At 32.5% G+C, this 15,931-nt stretch overlaps 1 protein-coding gene and 2 long non-coding RNA genes across 7 annotated transcripts in view; 1 reads left to right on the top strand and 2 right to left on the bottom strand.

Moving 5' to 3' along the window:
• Positions 1 to 15,931, top strand: part of LOC138125367 (uncharacterized) — a 71,035-nt gene that overhangs the window by 37,090 nt on the left and 18,014 nt on the right. The window lies entirely within an intron of this gene.
• Positions 1 to 15,931, bottom strand: part of LOC138125390 (uncharacterized) — a 32,960-nt gene that overhangs the window by 2,401 nt on the left and 14,628 nt on the right. The window contains exons 1-7 of one of the 3 annotated variants that reach the window (XR_011157442.1): positions 2,495 to 5,357; positions 2,387 to 2,446; positions 2,246 to 2,335; positions 2,084 to 2,189; positions 297 to 361; positions 177 to 245; positions 36 to 125 (exon numbers count right to left, since the gene is read on the bottom strand). This is a non-coding gene — a long non-coding RNA (uncharacterized lncRNA). Of the gene's footprint in view, positions 1 to 35; positions 126 to 176; positions 246 to 296; positions 362 to 2,083; positions 2,190 to 2,245; positions 2,336 to 2,386; positions 2,447 to 2,494; positions 5,358 to 15,931 lie in introns of those variants that run through there. The other 2 variants (XR_011157441.1, XR_011157440.1) reach the window with 2 other exon arrangements.
• LOC138125389 (uncharacterized) lies at positions 9,477 to 11,254 on the bottom strand. The gene is made up of 3 exons (XR_011157439.1): positions 10,470 to 11,254; positions 10,203 to 10,418; positions 9,477 to 10,147 (listed from the first exon to the last, which is right to left on the bottom strand). It is a non-coding gene; the product is annotated as an uncharacterized lncRNA (long non-coding RNA).

Raw genomic sequence — 15,931 nt, 5'->3', positions numbered from 1 at the left:
TATCTAAAAGAAAATTATGTTTCTGCTTTACAAACAGAGAAAAACAGATGCATATCCACAGTAAAGAATCCTCCCGCTGAAATGTTTATATTATTATGAAACATCTCTAAACTAAACCCCTTCAACTGAAACAATCGGACTTGAGAGAAAATACTACAAATACAGATAAAATTTACTTTCTTCAGTGTTTTTTGTTCTTTATCTTTCGGAATTCTATTGGATATTATTTTGTTCATTTCGGTGACCTAAAACGTGTCCTATTAATATTTTTGGAAAAATAGATCAATTTCCACCACCTTCCTCATTGCATCGGTAGGAACTGCGATAATGACGATAAATTTGACCACGATGAGTATCAAACCTACAATTTCGAAATTGGTTATGAGAACTCCATGTTGATCGTGAAAACTGCAGTATATTATTGTAACCCCCACCAACACACTAACGAAGTAAAACCCAATATACCATAAAAAAAGTGGAGAAAATATTTTGTTAACATTTGCAGCAATTTCTAACAAACACTGGTATTCAGTGAAGGTTCTTTCGCAATTTTTGTCCCAATTTTTTTGAAAATAAGAGCAATATTGTTTGATCACTAGATAAAACAGTGTAAGTCTGCCTTCAAATAATATAGTCATTAGGGAAAAGTAGTCGACGAGAAGCTGCACGCTTGTATTAATTGAATTTGGCCTGTCATTGGAGACAATTTGATGTAAAATGCCTGCTATGGACGCTAGACGGCCAAAGGATTCACCAAACAACCTGATTAAAACAGGAATTTCTTTCAGTGATCTCTTGCACGTGAGATGTTGGAATTTAAGTAAATTGTTTAGTGTGGCTATTGTGATTGTTTCGTACTTCTTGTCAAAAATTGTGACTGAAAATGTTAAACCAATCATCACGTAGGAGTAAGTTAATCCACTTATATCCAAAATAAACTTATTAGTCCATCCAAAGTTGGAAGGATATGTCATAGAAACAGCGTAAAGAACGTTAAGAAAAAATATAGTCACGAATTTTGTATTCCCGATCCATTTGGAACACTTTTCAAACTGATTTGTTAATGGATTAAATTTTAGTGACAAGACCCCCACACAACTCGTAAAAATTATTAATTTATTTAAATAGAAAGTGACGTTGTTCACTTGCGTTGCCATCTTTACACTTAACAAATTGTACTATGTCTGACGATTAAAAGAATGAGTCAAATTTCATATTAGTATAACATTAAATTTATTTGTGATGTCAAAGTAATGACCTTTAATTACTAAATGAAAAAAAAACTCAAACAAACAACCTATAGCAATTGTTGAAACAAAATGGAGTTTTGTGACTGTTCCATCGTCTAACAAACGGACATAACGAGTTGATAAAATGATAAAGTTTTTGTACTGATGTGTGGTTGAAAAAATCATTTACAACACTATCCACATAAGTTATTGACTTCGACGTTCAGGAATTACTTTCGTAAACTTAATTAAATGATAAAGTTCTATAGACAAGTAAAAAAATTATAAAATACTTTGTAGAAATCACAAATTCTTCATTGGCTGAGAGTATATTTCCGAAACCGTGGAAAATGTGGCTCTGGTGTATGAATAGTTATTTACATTAGAGTACGGGATGTGGATTTTCCGGCACGACAACTAAGTTTCGGGCACGATGGCGCAGCCGAGTGCCCAATTAGTTGGAGCGCCGGAAAACACCTCCCGTACGACATTTGTATTAGACTTTTCGGCTGACCAAAATATTAAATCTTTTAAAAATCAAGACTAATTTTATTGTAGAATTTGACATCGTCAATAAAGAATCGAATGCTGTGGAATCAATTCCTTGACGACGGTGACCGCTCATTTGTTTTTTTCCAAACAAATTATTTACTGTGTTTATTAGGATAAATTTTCACTGTTAGTACTTGAAAATTTGATTATGGTGTGTCTAGTTTAGAATTGTTACCAGAAAAATCGAAAGAATGCTATATGGGACAGTTTAATCATTTCAAACAAAGTTGATTAAAAAATGTACTGTGTTGCAGCTACAGCCAAGCAGTTGGCACAAATTTCAACACAATGTTTTAACCTACTTGAATTTTTAGCAATTAAACACATCGTAAATTAAAAACAATTTTGGTCAGTGAAATGTAGGAACTGCCACACAACAACTAGATAAGTCCCACAGGCTGAAATAATCTGAAAAACACATTTTACAAAACAAAATCTATATGTATCAGTTTTGCCACATTTACAGAAAAAAATAAATGCATGTCGACTGTGAAGAAACCTCCGGCTGAAATTCTAATGTCATCGTGCAGCATTTGCAGTCCAAACGGATTTAACTGAAAATAATATTTAAAAGTAAATTCGTCAAAATAATTAATCTCTTTCACTGCTTTCTGTTCCTTATGTTTTGGTACAATTTTAGATACCGCGTTGTTCATTTTGTTAATCTACAAATCATATGTTTAAAATATTTTAAAAAAGTTGCATTCACCTACTTTCTTCATTGTTTCGCTAGGAATTGTGATAATCATAATCAGTTTCCAAAACGCTAATACCAAACCGACAATTTCAACGTTGTTAAGTATCTTGCCCTTATTGTCGTGAATACTACAATAGATTAACATTGCCCACATGAGTATACTCAGAAAATATAATGCAATATACAGTAGGAAAAGAACGGAAAATATTTTATTTAATTTTCTTGCCACTTCTAACAAGGACTGGAATTTGTTGGACGCTCTTCTATCATTTACATGGAAACTCTTACTAAAATGATCGCAGTATTGTGTAATAACTAAATACGACAGAAGGAGTGCTCCTTCGGACAGTATTTTGACGACAGAAGAATACTCAAATACAAACATAAAGCTTATTTGAAAATACAGGACATTGTTGCTTGTCTTCCGAATGGAGGAAAATTGGTAGAAAATACGTACAAACCCGGACATCAAACGATAAATGGTTTCAACAAACATTGCGCTTATAATGGCAGTCTCTTTGAGGGACCTCATATAACGAAAATTTTCCATTGCTGACTGGAATTTTTCCAACTCGTTCAATATATCCATGATTACATTTTCATGTTTCTTATTTAAAATTATGATTGAGCATAATAAAGCGAATGTCATGTAAATGTAAATCCTGCTGCTTATGTTCAAAACAAACATTTTGCTAATAGCAAAATTGAGGAGCTGGCTCAGATTAGCAAAATACAAAATAGCGAGGAAACAACTACAAACAAATTTAGTAGTGGCGATCCAGTCTGGACACTTTTCAAATTGATTTGACAACGAATTAAATTTCAAAGAGGACACTCCCGTGTAACCCAATAAAATCATTATTTTATTTAAAAAGAAAGTCACGCGGTGAGTTTCAAGCGCCATTTTTAATCATGGTAATACATCACTAATTAATTAATTTGGGTATGTTTACCAGTTTGCTTGAAAAAAGTTATGTAATTCACAAAATATACACATAATGAAATTGGTTGAAACAAATGAGAAATGGGACTGTTCTTTAGTCGTAATGCACCAAAAGATTATTGTAAGTGGTATTTCTATTGTTGGAAAAAATGCGGAAAACAATTTTGTTCAGTTAAATGTAGAAACTGCCAAATTATAATGAGATAAGTTCCACATGCCGAAATCACCTGAAAAAATCAATTATCAGAAAGAAAATTATGTTTCTAGTTTACAAACAGAGAAAAACAGACGCATATCCACAAAAAAGAATCCTCCGGCTGAAATGTTTAGATTATTATGAAACATTTGTAAATTAAACCCGTTCAACTGAAACAATCGGACTTGAGAGAAAATACTTGAAATACAGAGAAAATTTACTTTCTTCAGTGTTTTTTGTTCTTTATATTTTGGAATTCTTTTGGATATTATTTTGTTCATTTCGCTGACCTAAAACGTGTACTATTAATATTTTTGGAAAAATTGATGAATTTCCATCACCTTTCTCATTGCGTCCGTGGGAACTATGATAATGGCGACAAATTTGACCACGACGAGTATTAAGGCAAAAATTTGGATATTGTTTATCACAAGTCCTTGTTGATCGTGAAAACTGCAGTATATCATTATCACCCCCAGCAACACACTTACGAAGTAAAACCCAATATACCATAAAAAAAGTGGAGAAAATATTTTGTTAACATTCGCTGCTATTTCTAACAAACACTGATATTCAGTGAAGGTTTGTTCGCAATCTTTGTCCCAATTTTTATAAAAATAACGGCAATATTGTTTGATCACTAAATAAAACAATGTAAGCCTCCCTTCAAATAATATAATTATTATGGAGAAGTAGTTGCCGAGAAGCTGTAAGCTTAATTTTTCATTTGATCTGTCGGTAGAGACAATTTGATATAAAGTGTAGCCTGCTATGGACGCTAAATAGCAAAATATTTCACCAAACAACATAATTAAGACAGCAATTTCTATCAGTGATCTCTTGCAAGTAAAATTTTGAAATCTAAGTAAATTGTTCAGTGTGCCTATAGTGATCCTTTCGTACTTCTTATCTACAATTGTGACAGAAAATGCTAAAACAATCGTCACGTACGTGTAGGTTAATACACTTATATCCAAAATAAACATATTACTCCATCCAAAATTGAGAGAATATGTCACATAAACAAAGTAAAGAATGTTAAGAAGGAAAATAATCATGAATTTTGTATTCCTGGTCCATTTGGTACACTTTTCAAACTGATTTGTTAACGGATTAAATTTTAGTGACAAAGCTCCCACATAACTCGTGAAAATTATTAATTTATTTAAACAGAAAGTGACGTTGTTCGCTTGCGCTGCCATCTTTACACTTAACAAATTCCTATGATGACGATTAAAAGAACGAGTCAAATTTCATATCATAACGTTAATTTGTGTTTGACATCAAAGTATTTACCTTTAATTACCAAATTAAAGGAACTACAAACACACAACCTATAGTAAAAGTTTGAATCAAATTGGAATTTTGTCACTGTTCTTTCGAACATGGAGAGTTGAAGTCTAAAAAAAAAAATTATAAAGTGTATTGTTCTGTGGTTGAAAAGATCAATAACTACACCATCCGCAGAAATTATTGGTTTCGACGTTCAGCAATTACTTTCGTAATCTTAATTAAATAATGCAGTTCTATAAATTCTTCATTTTCTGAAGGTATATTTCCGGAACGATGAAAAATGTGGCTCTGGTATGTGAAAAATTATTAGAATTAGTTGACTACTGCAAAAACATCTAGCACTTGGCCTTAGCCAGAAGGTATACGATTATTTATTTTTTTTTACTGCAAAAACAATAAATTTAGAAAAAATAATTTCTGTAAAGCGGTGATGCTGATGAGTAAAGTTGGTGATAATTAATTTAATGCTTTAGAAAATAATCAAGGTTAGGGAGTGTTCTTTCACGTTAAGAAGAGTCTGGAAACTACAAATATAAAAATTCAAAAAATATTATAATGGTTCCCAACATGTTCATCACATCGTTATATGACGTACTCCTTGAGCCCAATGTACCACGTATGTACAACAAGAACTATTCCGTACATATACCTATTTGGTAGCAATATCTTTAATAATACAGAATGATTTAACAAAGATTAAAAATCTCTTTATTAATCCCTAGCAAATATAATCTAAATGTGGACTTAAGATATTCCAAAAATTATTATTATAAAAACGGGGGCACGACATCGAAGCCAGATTTACTTATCACTATCGCTATTTGTAGCAAGTAATGATAAAAAACGCGGTTTGTCCCGGCGGTCACCCAACCAAACGCTGACGACGCCCGACATTGCTTAACTGATGGAATGATCATAGTGCTTTCACTGTGCCGAGGACGGTATATTATTGCTGTTATTGGTTTATCTTTGTTTTATTAATTAATCTATTCTAATAACAATTTTGGTCACTCCATTGTAGAAACTGCCACACAATCACCAAGTAAGTTAAATACGCTGAAAAGATCTGAAAACGCATTTCACATTAAAAACTAAAACAATTTAACTTCCAAAATTTACAGAAAACATCAACCGCATATCCACCACGAAGTATCCTCCAGCTGAAATTTGTACATTGTTATGGAGCATTTGTAACGCAAACGCTTTTACCTGAAATAATTCGTTAAGAGAAAACTAATATCGATTTTACCAAAAACGTTTACTTACTGTCTTCTGTTTCTTATTTTTAGAAAAGATGTTACATATGAACCTATTCAATGTGCCAATCTGGAACTGGTACAGTCAATACCTTTTAAACATGTTCTTGCAGTATTTTACCTTCACCATCGAGTAATTGGGAATTAGCACAATCAAAATTAGTTTGGTGGCGGAAAAAATCATACCGAACAGTTGAAGAATAATTTGAAAATTTTCTTGATGGTCGTGAAGGCCACAGTAGAGTGTGATCACGTGCACCAATGAATGAACAAAATAAAACGCAATACACATTAGAAAAATAGGAGAAAACATTTTGTTTGTATTTTTTGCTACTTCCAGCAATTCCTTATATTTGTATAGAGCTTCGACGCCGTTTTTGTTAAAACTGTTTTTAAAGCAATCGCAAAATTGTGCAATAGCAAGGTATGTCAGAAGAAGTCTGCCTTCGAACAGCATTCTGAGGAAACTACCGTAATCTACAATAAGCTTCCCGCCAACTTCTGAAAATTCTATTTTTGCATTTGCTTTCGAGATACGGAACATTCTAAGAAATGAGACGACGAATCTAAAACCTGCATCTGCGAGTAAGTAGCTCAAAATGACAATCGCTTTCATGGACTTTTTGCATTTAAAATCCATTTTCATGTGGATTGTATAGAGCTTATTCAACGTTGCAATAGTTACACTTGCGTATTTCTTGTTGAAAACTGTGACAGAAAGCGTTAGAAGGATCAGCGAGTATATGCACAGTCCTCCAGCAATTTTTAAAATAAATATTTTGCAAGGACGAGAATGGAAGAAATAATCAGCACATACTAGGTACACGATGTTGAGTATTAAACTGCATACGAATTTGATGATGTTGACGGGTTTGGAAAGTTTTTCAAATTGATTTGTTAAAGGATTAAATTTGAGTGGAAAAAATCCCACATAATTTGACACAAGGATCCATTTATTTAAAAGAAAAGTTGCACCAGTTACTTGTATCGCCATGTTTGTATTTTATACATCAATTAATTGAAAAATGGAATTTTTTGTGTTATGATGTCATACATGTCTATTCATTATCATTACGAGTATATTCTAATATTTCATACAATTCCCAAATTAAAAGAAAAAATCTATATACCTATTTGAAATGATTTGAAATGAAATGTTCCAAAATGATTATGGTATCGTAGTAGGTTTTGACAATTTGAGTAGGTATTTTAAATTTTGACGTATATTAGAAAAGTGATTGCAACTATTAAGAATCGTCAAAATGACACGTATAAGAGAGGTTAGAATAATAAAATGTTTTAACAAGTTTTCGTGGGGTAAACCCAAAGGACCATTTCACTTCCTTGTGAATTTTTGAATATTGACAACAGGCGCAATGAATTCCTAACACAAATGATACCTATTTGACACTTGCCAGTGGCTTGGAGGTTATGTTTGGCGCAGTGTAGTGCGGGACCTTATCGTCGAAAGGTGGCAAACTATTTTTTCCCATCTCACGATACCACAATCATTTTGGAACACTTTGTATTATGATAATTGAATAACAAATTTTTTATCTATTCTTAATTAAGTTGTTTCCTCGGTAAAAATCAATTTCTATTGGGAGTAACATTTTTGGTCATTAAACTCCAAAAATTGCCAGAGAACGACCAAGTAAGTTCCATACGCTGAAATGATCTAAAAAAATGTGCCTTATGTTAAAAACAATAGTTTCATAGTTTTACCAATTTACAGAAAACACCAATCGTAAATCTAAAACGAAAAATCCTTTAGCTGAAATTTGGATGTTATCGTGAAACATTTGTAAATAATAATACAGAATGATTTAACAAAGGTTTAAAATCTCTTTATTATTCCCTAGCAAATATAATTTAAATGTGGACATTCCAAAACTATAATTGTAAAAACGGGGGCACGGCATCGAGGCCGGATTTATTTATCACTATCGCTATTTGTAGCAAGTAATAATAAAAAACGCGGTTTGTCCCGGCGGTCACCCAATCAAACTCTGACGACGCCCGACATTGCTTAACTGATCGAATGATGATAGTGCTTTCACTGTGGCGAGGACGGTGTTATTGTTTTATCTTTGTTTTATTAATTAATCCTTTCTAATAACAATTTTGGTCACTCGATTGTAGAAACTGCCACACAATCACCAAGTAAGTTAAATACGCTGAAAAGATCTGAAAACGCATTTCACATTAAAAACCAAAACAATTTAACTTCCAAAATTTACAGAAAACATCAACCGCATATCTACCATGAAGTATCCTCCAGCTGAAATTTGTACATTGTTATGGAGCATTTGTAACGCAAACGCTTTTACCTGAAATAATTCGTTAAAAAAAACTAATACCGATTTTACCAAAAATGTTTACTGTCTTCTTCTTTTTCTTATTTTTGGAAAAGATGTTACATATGAACCTGTTCAATGTGGCAATCTGGAACTGGTACAGTCAATACCTTTTAAACACGTTCTTGCAGTATTTTACCTTCACCATCGAGTAATTGGGAATTAGCACAATCAAAATTAGTTTGGTGGCGGAAAAAATCATACCGAATAGTTGAAGAATAATTTGAAAATTTTGTTGATGGTCGTGAAGGCCACAGTAGAGTGTGATCACGCGCACCAATGAAAGAACAAAATAAAACGCAATGCACATTAGAAAAATAGGAGAAAACATTTCGTTTGTATTTTTTGCTACTTCCAGCAATTCTTTATGTTTATCCAGAGCTTCGACGCTAATTTTGTTAAAACTTTTTTTAAAGCAATCGCAGAATTGTGCAATAGCGAGGTATGTCAGAAGAAGTCTCCCTTCGAACAACATTCTGAGGAAATTACCGTAATCTAAAATAAGCTTCCCGCCAACTACTGAAAGTTGTATTTTTGCATTTGCTTTCGAGATAGTGAACATTCGAAGAAATGAGGCGACGAATTTAAAACCTGCATCTGCCATTAAGAAGCTCAAAATGGCAACAGCTTTCATAGATTTTTTGCATTTAAAATCCTTTTGTATGTGGATTTTATAGAGCTTATTCAACGTTGCAATAGTTACACTTTCGTATTTCTTGCTGAAAATTGTGACAGAAAGCGTTAGAAGCATCATCGAGTATATGTATAGTACTCCAGTAACTTTTAAAATAAATATTCTGGAAGGACGAAAATGGAAGAAATAATCAGCACATACTGGATGCACAATGTTGAGTATTAAACTGCACACGAATTTGATGATGTCGACGGGTCTGGAAAGTTTTTCAAATTGATTTGTTAAAGGATTAAATTTGAGTGGAAAAAATCCCACATAATTTGACACAAAGATCAATTTATTTAAAAGAAAAGTTGCACCGGTTACTTGTATCGCCATGTTTGTATTTTATACATCAGTTAATTGAAAATGGGGGTTTTCGTGTTATGACGTCATACATGTTTATTCATTACATTCTAATATTTCATACAATTCCCAAATTAAAAGAAATAAACTATATACATATTTGAAAAGATTACAAAACGGAGTTTTGTCCCTACTGTGTGTTCCAAAATTATTGTGGTATCGTAGTAGGTTTTGACAATTTGAGTAGGTATTTTAAATTTTGACGTATATTACAAAAGTGATCCCAACTATCAAGAATCGTCAAAATGACAGGTAGGTATAAGAGAAGTTAGAATAAAATATTTTAACTAGTTTTCGTTGGGTAAACCCGAAGGACCACTTCACTTTGACACTTACCAGCGGCTCGGAGGTTATGTTTGGCGCAGTGTAGTGCGGGACCTTATCGGCAAACTATTTTTTCCGATCCCACGATACCACAATCATTTTGGAACACTTTGTATTATGATAATTGAATAACAAATTCTTTATCTATAATTCAGTTGTTTCCTCGGTAAAAATCAATTTCTATTGGGAGTAACATTTTTGGTCGTTAAACTCCAAAAATTGCCAGAGAACGACCAAGTAAGTTCCATACGCTGAAATGATCTGAAAAAATGTGCTTTATGTTAAAAACAATACTTTCATAGTATTACCAATTTACAGAAAACACCAATCGTAAATCTACAACGAAAAATCCTTTAGCTGAAATTTGGATGTTATCGTGAAACATTTGCAGAGCTAAAGCTTTCGCCTTAAACAAATAAATTACAACAACAACAACAACACTCGTCGTATTAAATATTTTTACTTTCTTCGTCGCTTTTTGTGTTTTATTTTTGACTAAAACTTTGCACATCAAGTTATTCATTTTGTTAATCTGAAACGTGTGTGGTCAATAGCTTGCTTCTAGACATTCGTTGCATTTTACCTTGCCCATCGAACCAGTTGGAATCACAACAATTAAAACTAATTTTGCAGCAGTAACAATTAAGATAAAGATTTCAACGGCGTTCATAATGTTTTCCATTTTGTCGTGAATGCTACAGTAGATTGCTACCACACGCATCAGTGTACTGACGAAATAGAAAGCAACATATACTAAAAAGCTAGACGAAAACATTTTGTTTGTATTTATGACCAATTCTAGAAAATCTTTATATTTGTCAAGAGTTTCGTGTTTGTCTAAACTGTTATTAAAATTGTCGCAATGCTGAGCAATGACTACGTAGGTTAGAAGAAATCTTGCTTCGAACAACGCTAGTACCATACCAGAATAATCTATAATCAGCATTCCTGTGGCCTCCAAAAACAGCTTTGCATTGTTTTTATAAATAATACTGTCTGTGTAGAAAATGAAAATAAATGTGGTCACGAATCGAAAGACGACTTCACAGAGGAAAACACTCAAAACTACAATTTCTTCCTGCGACGTCTTATGTTGCCAACCTTTCACTTCTAGTTCAAAGCGATGCAAATTATTTAAAACTTCTACTGTTGCACTTTCAAATTTTTTATTTATAATTGTGATGGAAAATGTGATGAAACCCAGCATGTACAAGTAGAAGGCTCCAGTTATTTTTAAAATAAATACTGCGCTAGGTTGAAAATAATAGAAATAATTCGCGTAGATTAAGTATACAATGTTGACTGTTATACTCGACAAAAATCTTAAAGCACTGATCCATTCGGATGACTTTTCAAATTTATTTGTTAATAGATTAAATTTCAGTGAGGATGTACCCACGTAAAATGACAACGTTGTTAATTTATTTAAACAAAATGTCGCACTTGCTGCTTGTAACACCATAGTGATCCTTTCTAATACGTTGCTTTTCGGGAAAATACTAAAGTAATTGTCTTTTGGGCACTTACATTTATTAATAGTACAGGGATAAATATTTGCTTTTATATCGGTCGTCTATTGAAGTAAACAATAATAATAATTAATACCCACAGGGATAATTACCTACTATGGGATATGTTTTACATTCTCAATCTACTTGATATATACAGGTTGTAAATCGACGGTGTACAACACAGAATGTCCTTAAATGAGGTTTGTACTCAGTAACGGATAGTCTTATTATAATACGAAATAAATAAATGCATCAAATAAAAACTAAACAATAAATAAAAAATGTCTTAACGATCTATATGATTTTAAAAAAGTACTAAACGAATTTCTCACAAAGTTTGTACTGATAATAAGCATCTTGAGAAGCATTTCATAAACTGGTCGCATTGTTAATAGTTTTTTTGCAATTGCAAATAAGCTTGTTCCAAAGATTTTCTGTGGGAGCTAAATCCAGGGACTGTGGTGACCATTCCATCAATTGTGCTTCGTTCGTATTTTTCTTACTCTTCACCTATACACAATTATTTTCTGTGCTTTTTAAATTCCCAAAACATTCCCAGACCACTGAACAGTCACCACTGTAATTCACAAAGAATGTACAAGGTGCAGGATTGTATTTTTTTTCCAAACAACAACACACTCGACTCTTCAATTCGAAAAGTTTGAACTTGGACTCCTCCGTAACTCATAGTTTATGCCTTGCCTTATCGGCCAATTCTTAGACTGTTTAGCTTTCAGTTTTTATTTTGCTACAATATCTTCAAAAACTGATCTTTTACCAGCGCTGTTTACCTCATTTTCTGGTTCCGATCAATGCTGATTGAATCTAAACTGATCATTATTGCAGAAACTTTTTCACTTTTCAAAGTTACTCAAAGATTTACTAATCATTTTAGGGACTTTCTTCCCATGGCTTCATGTAGGCGAGATAATACCAATTACCTTCACCATCAAACCTAAAAACCTATAGTCCTAGATTTAGTTTGTGGCTACTAACTTATAAATATTAGGATTTGAAGTAATAATATATACAACTTATGAGCGCTGTTAAATCGGGATAATGAATATTTGCCTTTATTACGTTTATTAAGTTATCAAAAACAATTCTGTTGGCAGTGCTCACGAAATCTTTAATGACAAAATAAATACGTGTAGTAATTTTTTTCCTTTGTGGTAGTCTGTACGAAATTCTGTATCTATAATTTAGTTATTTCCTTGTTAAAAATCAATTTCTACTGGGGGTAACATTTTTGGTCATTCGACTCCAAAAATTGCCACCGAACGACCAAGTAAGTCCCATACGCCGAAATGATCTGAAAACAATGTACTTTATGTTAAAAGCAAAAATTTCATAATTTACCAATTTACAGAAAACACCAATCGCAAATCTACCACGAAAAATCCTTTAGCTGAAATTTGATTGTTATCGTGCAACATTTGTAGAGCAAAAGCTTTCACCTTAAACAAACAAATTACAACAACAACAACACTCATCAACATCATATTAAATATTTTTACTTTCTTCGTCGCTTTTTGTGTTTTATTTTTAACTAAAACTTTGCACATCAAGTTATTCATTTTGTTAATCTGAAACGTGTGTGGTCAATAGCTTCTAGACACCATTCGTTGCATTTTACCTTGCCCATCGAACTAGTTGGAATCACAACAATTAAAACTAATTTTGCAACAGAAGCAAGTAAGATAAAGATTTCAACGGCGTTCATAATGTTTTCCATTTTATCGTGAATGCTACAGTACATTGCTACTACACGCATCAGTGTACTGACGAAATAGAAAGCAACACATACTAAAAAGCTAGACGAAAACATTTTGTTTGTATTTATGACCAATTCTAGAAATTCTTTATATTTGTCAAGAGTTTCGTGTTTGTCTAAACTGTTCTTAAAATTGTCACAAAGCTGAGCAATGGCTACGTAGGGTAGAAGAAATCTTTCTTCGAACAACGCTCGTACTATACCAGAATAATCTATAATCAGCATTCCTGCCGCCAAAAACAGCTTTGCATTGTTTTTATAAATAATACTGTCTGTGTAGAAAATGAAAATAAATGTGGTCACGAATCGAACAACGACTTCAGAGAGGTAAACACTCAAAACTACAATTTCTTTCTGCGACATCTTGTGTTGCAAACCCTTCACTTCTAGTTCAAAGCGATGCAAATTATTTAAAACTTCTACTGTTGCACTTTCAAATTTTTTATTTATAATTGTGATGGAAAATGTGATGAAACCCAGCATGTACAAGTAGAAGGCTCCAGTTATTTTTAAAATAAATACTGCGCTAGGTTGAAAATAATAGAAATAATTCGCGTAGATTAAGTATACAATGTTGACTGTTATACTCGACAAAAATCTTAAAGCACTGATCCATTCGGATGACTTTTCAAATTTATTTGTTAATAGATTAAATTTCAGTGAGGATGTACCCACGTAAAATGACAACGTTGTTAATTTATTTAAACAAAATGTCGCACTTGCTGCTTGTAACACCATAGTGATCCTTTCTAATACGTTGCTTTTCGGGAAAATACTAAAGTAATTGTCTTTTGGGCACTTACATTTATTAATAGTACAGGGATAAATATTTGCTTTTATATCGGTCGTCTATTGAAGTAAACAATAATAATAATTAATACCCACAGGGATAATTACCTACTATGGGATATGTTTTACATTCTCAATCTACTTGATATATACAGGTTGTAAATCGACGGTGTACAACACAGAATGTCCTTAAATGAGGTTTGTACTCAGTAACGGATAGTCTTATTATAATACGAAATAAATAAATGCATCACATAAAAACTAAACAATAAATAAAAAATGTCTTAACGATCTATATGATTTTAAAAAAGTACTAAACGAATTTCTCACAAAGTTGGTACTGATAATAAGCATCTTGAGAAGCATTTCATAAACTGGTCGCATTGTTAATAGTTTTTTCTGCAATTGCAAATAAACTTGTTCCAAAGATTTTCTGTGGGAGCTAAATCCAGGGACTGTGGTGACCATTCCATCAATTGTGCTTCGTTCGTATTTTCCTTACTCTTCACCTATACACAATTATTTTCTGTGCTTTTTTAAATTCCCAAAACATTCCCAGACCACTGAACAGTCACCACTGTAATTCACAAAGAATGTACAAGGTGCAGGATTGTATTTTTTTTCCAAACAACAACACACTCGACTCTTCAATTCGAAAAGTTTGAACTTGGACTCCTCCGTAACTCATAGTTTATGCCTTGCCTTATCGGCCAATTCTTAGACTGTTTAGCTTTCAGTTTTTATTTTGCTACAATATCTTCAAAAACTGATCTTTTACCAGCGCTGTTTACCTCATTTTCTGGTTCCGATCAATGCTGATTGAATCTAAACTGATCATTATTGCAGAAACTTTTTCACTTTTCAAAGTTACTCAAAGATTTACTAATCATTTTAGGGACTTCCTTCCCATGGCTTCATGTAGGCGAGATAATACCAAACACTATTCTAATTACCTTCACCATCAAACCTAAAAACCTATAGTCCTAGATTTAGTTTGTGGCTACTAACTTATAAATATTAGGATTTGAAGTAATAATATATACAACTTATGAGCGCTGTTAAATCGGGATAATGAATATTTGCCTTTATTACGTTTATTAAGTGATCAAAAACAATTCTGTTGGCAGTGCTCACAAAATCTTTAATGACAAAATAAATACGTGTAGTAATTTTTTTCCTTTGTGGTAATCTGTAAGAAATTCTTTATCTATAATTTAGTTATTTCCTTGTTAAAAATCAATTTCTACTGGAGGTAACATTTTTGGTCATTCGACTCCAAAAATTGCCACAGAACGACCAAGTAAGTCCCATACGCTGAAATGATCTGAAAACAATGTACTTTATGTTAAAAGCAAAAATTTCATAATTTATCAATTTACAGAAAACACCAATCGCAAATCTACCACGAAAAATCCTTTAGCTGAAATTTGGATGTTATCGTGCAACATTTGTAGAGCAAAAGCTTTCACCTTAAACAAACAAATTACAACAACAACAACACTAGTCATATTAAATATTTTTACTTTCTTCGTCGCTTTTTGTGTTTTATTTTTGACTAAAACTTTGCACATCAAGTTATTCATTTTGTTAATCTGAAACGTGTGTGGTCAATAGCTTCTAGACACCATTCGTTGCATTTTACCTTGCCCATCGAACTAGTTGGAATCACAACAATTAAAACTAATTTTGCAACAGAAGCAAGTAAGATAAAGATTTCAACGGCGTTCATAATGTTTTCCATTTTATCGTGAATGCTACAGTACATTGCTACTACACGCATCAGTGTACTGACGAAATAGAAAGCAACACATACTAAAAAGCTAGACGAAAACATTTTGTTTGTATTTATGACCAATTCTAGAAATTCTTTATATTTGTCAAGAGTTTCGTGTTTGTCTAAACTGTTCTTAAAATTGTCACAAAGCTGAGCAATGGCTACGTAGGGTAGAAGAAATCTTTCTTCGAACAACG

This window comes from Tenebrio molitor, chromosome 1, assembly GCF_963966145.1.
Source record: "Tenebrio molitor chromosome 1, icTenMoli1.1, whole genome shotgun sequence".
NCBI lineage: Eukaryota > Metazoa > Arthropoda > Insecta > Coleoptera > Tenebrionidae > Tenebrio > Tenebrio molitor.
The sequence above is the reverse complement of the archived record's forward strand: the minus strand, read 5'-3'. Positions and strand labels throughout refer to the sequence as shown.